The sequence below is a fragment of the Rhinolophus sinicus genome, linkage group LG11, assembly GCF_036562045.2.
Source record: "Rhinolophus sinicus isolate RSC01 linkage group LG11, ASM3656204v1, whole genome shotgun sequence".
In the NCBI taxonomy this organism is placed as follows: Eukaryota; Metazoa; Chordata; class Mammalia; order Chiroptera; family Rhinolophidae; genus Rhinolophus; species Rhinolophus sinicus.
In genome coordinates this window covers 10,097,538-10,102,329 of record NC_133760.1, presented here as the reverse complement: position 1 = coordinate 10,102,329, position 4,792 = coordinate 10,097,538, and the positions used below count along the sequence as shown (strand labels likewise).

Genomic DNA, 4,792 nt, shown 5'->3' with positions numbered 1-4,792 from the left:
GGGGTCTCTGCCCAGGACCCTCCCTGCCCCGCCCTACCCCTCCCTACCCCTCCCCACCCCTCCCCATTCTTGCCTCCCTTGTCCCCTCCCCGTTTACCTTCCGTCTGTTTCTGTTTCCTGGGAAATGTTGAGGCTCTGCCTTATTCAGCTGTGATTCTCTATCCTCACCCCCCCCCCCCCCACACACACACACAACCTGTTGGGAAAGGCACAAGCCTGGGACATCGGGGTCTGGGCATTCCCCACAGTTCCGTATTGGGTGCACAGTAGCCTCCCGCGCAGCCCTCTCATCACCATCTGGCTTTTCCCTGCAGAGCAGGAGCCCTAAGAGTGAGATCAGGGACTCTTGTCACGGGATGTCACCCCCGCTGTGCTTTGGATCACCTGTGGAACTTTGTAAAGATTGTGAGTGCCCAGGTGACACCTTAGAAATGCTGCTTCAGCAGATGCCCATCTAACGGTGATGCCAGGCCAGGCTGAGACCCCATGCTGTGGGGGCGGGGTAGCCCCTCCTCCTCCCCCGTGCACAGGGAGGCGCTGCAGATTCTGACTCCCAGGTGTGTGGTGGGCCTGACAGTCTGCACGTAACAAGCTCTCAGGAGACACTAATCATAATGGTCTGCTGAGCACACTTGCAATAGCAAGGCTGATGGGGACCCAGTCCCTGAGGGGACAACTCACCCACCCCAGCGTTGGCCTCTGCTCTGTCCTGGTCTTGTGTCTGTCAGCACCGCACAGAGAGCCCCTTGGGTCCCGAAGCCCGGGGGAGGGGGCATTATTTCTGTTTGTGACACAGAAACCCAGCTGGGCACAGGGTCTTCCCCGTGTTTTAAAAGCTCTGGGAAGGTTGGATTTCCTCCCAGCAGGAAGGTCACAGGGATGACTCTGGGAGTGAGAAAGGGGTGAGCTGCATGATGACTGATGAGGGGACCCACCTTCTATATCCTGGTGTCACTAGCCCAGCCTCTGCTTCCTGGGTCAGAGACCCAGGATCAGGTGTCTCAGAAGGACCTGTAGTTCTCATATGTGACGGGGAAGGTGTCCTGTGTGTCCTGGGAAGAGAGGACAGTGGTGGGTGGTCGGGTGCCTGCGGGCTCCCTGGGCCTCGGGGGGAAGGTTCCAGGGAGACCCTCCTCTCCATGTCTGTAGGCTGAGCTGTGACTCAGAGGCTGTCCACGTGCCCCCTGACCGTTGGGCCAGGCTCTGTACTCTGCCTGGGGACTTTCCTGTGTTCACCCCGCCTTCCTCATGGGTGGTGCCAGGTAGGGGGTAGGGAGCAGCACAGGGACCCCTGACAGAGCAGGTGCTCCTAGGCCCCTAGAAGGACAGGGTGGGACAGAGCAGGCACATGGGAGGGGCCCAGAAAGGTCTGTGGGATAGAACTCAGTCTCCTTTTCCACCTCCTTAACGGAAGGCAGATTCCTTTATTTCCCGTGTGTTGTCTGTATGTCTCAATGCCGCCCCCTGGAGGGCACGAGGAGACCTGCGGTCAATGTCAGGGGCTGCTCCAGGGATGCTGACCAGGCTCCACACGGTGTGAGCTGACCCTGAGCCTTGGGCAGAGGTGGGCTCTGACCTCCAGGCTGAAGGACCAGTTTGAGACCCTGCCTCTTCCCTCGGTGAGATATTATCAAGCTCAGATTTCCAGGAATGCATATATCAATTTGTGTTTTTTTCCAATAAGTTACACTATGCGTGCCCCTGGGTGGAGTGGTGCGTGTGGCTGAAGTGCTGCTTGGTGGGTCTCTCAGGAGGAAGAGGAGCAGGGAAGCAGGTGTGTTAGCCGGGGAAGGTCTGTGTCGGGAGCAGAGGGGGAAGGATGGACAAGTTAGCTTCCCCTCGTACTCCCAGGGCCTGGCACCCAGGATGGGAACCCTGATTCTGGGGATACACAGCATCGCCCACTTCTCTGTGTCCCTGCATCAGATTAGTGGGAACTGCTTCTTCTCCAGTTCATCATGGCCTGGGCCTCACGTGTGCCTGTGCCCAGGGCTGAACTGTCAAGGGTTAAGTCCACATTGATCCAGGGCTATTGTTGGTGCCTTCTGTTCATATCAGCATGAGTGGGGGAAGCCCTTGGTCCTGAGATGGCTTTCCACGCACAATTCCACCCACGGTTTAATTGGAACCCCCCAAATACCTGTGTTCCTCTACTTTCCCCATCCCCATTCCTGGGGTTTCTTTCCTGTACCACCTTCTCCCTGAGTCTCTGTGGCAGCCTCAGCCAATGGCTTCACCTGCCTCATTTGTTCTGAGCCTTGGCCCCTGGGAGGGAAGGTGGATGGAAGTGCGATTGGCGCTCTCCAAGGTGATGCACTTTCTGGGCAGCTTAAGAGGGAGAAACACTGATGTGTCAATGGAGTCATTGTTGCGTCTCCTGGTGGGAGCGTTCCTCCTTCGGAACTAAGACCTCTACGGCTAGCAGAGCATAATGTCCTGGGGACAGGAAGCAGAAAATTTGCTAATGGCTCATCAGAGGTAATAGCGAGTGGTGTCACTCCCATTTCCACCCCTCGATTCCTGGACCTGTGATTCCTGGCTGTGGGAGAAACAGCATCACATATTCAGAGCATATATGGCTTTCTGGAGTACCTTTTCCCAGCCTGCAAGGTATTGCCGCCTAGCTGGTGCTGTCACTGAGTTTCCAAAAGGCCATTCCAGTTTTCCATCAAGCCAGCTGTTTCAGGATGATGGTAAGACCAGTGAACTCCATGAGCATGTACCCACTGCTGCGTTTCATGTGCTGTGACTTGAGTCCCTTGATCCAAAGCAATGCTATGTGGAGTACCATGATGGAGGTTAGGCATTCTGTGAGTCCGTGGTAGTTTTGGCAGAAGCAGGTGTGCAGGAAATGCAAATCTGTATCCAGAGTATGTGTCTATTCCAATAAGAGCAAAATGCTCCCTTTCCGTGGTGGAAGTGGTCCAACATAATCAAGCTGCCCCCAGGGAGCTGCGGATCACCCTGCGGCTCCGTGTTGGTCTCCCAGCTGACAGACTAGGCCCTTAGTGGTGGCCATAGCCAGGTTGGCCTTGGTGAGTGGAAGTCCATGATGCTGAGCCCATGTATAACTTCCATCCCTGCCACCATGGCCACTTTGTTCATGAGCCCACCAGGCGATGACAAAGGGGCTGGGGAAAGAGGTTGCCTGGTAGCCACAGGACGGGTCATCCCAGCCACTGGGTAATTAAAGTCCTCCTCTGCTGAGGTGAATAGTGAGCATGGAGAGAGGTCTATTCCATCATCCTGAGACCTTGTCACCAGTTTCCAATCATGTGCAAGTCCCTGACCATCCAGCCAGATCATCGACCACAGCCCACGAATTGGTGTCTAATCACATATCTGGCCATTTCTCCATCCAAGCAAAATGAACAGCTAGTTGCATTGCCTGAAGCTCTACCCTCTGAGAGGACTTCCCTTCACCGCTGTCCTTCAGGGATGTCCTCGAAAAGGGCTATCGTGCTGCAGCTGTCTATTTCCAGTGGAGCCTGCAAATCAGGCCCAAGTTTTCTCTTTCTCCACCAATTAATTTAGGGAACTCCCTATAGGTGTTACTGGGAGAGAGGACAGGGTAAAGGAGTAGGAACCATGGACATTTAAGTCACTTCTTCTTGTAACTTACTTGTGCCTTCAGGGCCTGCTCAGGCTGGATCGTGTATAGACCACTTCCATTTGATGATGGAGTGCTGCTGTGCACACCTAGCCTTATGGCGTGGTGTGTCAGACAATACCCAGTTCATGATGGAACAAGTGTGAGTTCAGAGCCTGTGTCCAGCAACCCCCGAAAGATCTGATTATTTCCTTTTCCCCAATGCACAGGCAGCTAAGGTTGCATGGTAATTTGGTGGCCCACGGTCAAGCATTCAGTCTCTACTAAGGCCCGTTAATAAGCCAAAAGCTATTTCTCAAAAGGAGAGTAGCTTTCCTCAGAGGATAGCAAGGCTTTGCTCCCAAATCCTAAGGGCCTGCGTCACTTATGTGGACTTGCCAAAGACTCCAAGCACCAACCCCATCTGCCACAAACTCCTCAAGCACCATTGAGACTACTGGATCATATGGCCCAAATGGCAGAGCGGTTAGCCCAGTGTGGGCCTGTTTAGAGCCTTCCTTCATTCTGGGTACCACTCAAAACTAGCAGCTCTTGGATCACTTGATAAGTGAGCCAGAGTAGCATACCCAAATAAGGAATATGTTACCTCAAAGTTCAAAGAGGCCACTGGGCATTGTGCCTCTTGTAGGATGTAGGAAGAGCCAGATGCAACAACTTACCCTTCACCTTATAGCTTTTTTTTTTTTTTTTTTAAGATTTTATAGGGGAAGGGGAACAGGACTTTATTGGGGAACAGTGTGTACTTCCAGGCGTTTTTTCCAAGTCAAGTTGTTGTCCTTTCAATCTTAGTTGTGGAGGGTGCCGTTCAGCTTCAAGTTGTTGTCCTTTCAGTCTTAGTTGTGGAGGGCACAGCTCAGCTCCAGGTCCAGTTGCTGTTTTCTAGTTGCAGGGGGCACAGCCCACCATCCCTTCCGGGAGTCAAACTGGCAACCTTGTGGTTGAGAGCACGCACTCCAACCAACTGAGCCATCTGGGAGCTCAGCGGCAGCTCAGCTCAAGGTGCCATGTTCAATTTTTGGTTGCAGGGGGCGCTGCCCACCATCCCTTGCGGAGTCAAGGAATCGAACTGGCAACCTTGTGGTTGAGAGCCCACTGGCCCATATGGGAATTGAACCGGCAGCCTTTGGAGTTAGGAGCATGGAGCTCTAACCACCTGAGCCACCGGGCCGGCTGCCCTTCACC

General features: G+C 54.0%; 1 protein-coding gene and 1 long non-coding RNA gene across 3 annotated transcripts in view; both read right to left on the bottom strand.

The window, feature by feature from the left end:
* The window catches only part of LOC141567440 (cell adhesion molecule CEACAM8-like), a 58,558-nt gene that overhangs the window by 16,315 nt on the left and 37,451 nt on the right, over positions 1–4,792 (bottom strand). The window lies entirely within an intron of this gene.
* LOC141567442 (uncharacterized) lies at positions 104–1,168 on the bottom strand. 2 transcript variants are annotated; one of them, XR_012490032.1, is made up of 3 exons: positions 936–1,168; positions 682–781; positions 104–324 (listed from the first exon to the last, which is right to left on the bottom strand). It is a non-coding gene; the product is annotated as an uncharacterized LOC141567442 (long non-coding RNA). The 2 variants fall into 2 exon arrangements; XR_012490033.1 differs by having other exon boundaries at positions 686–781.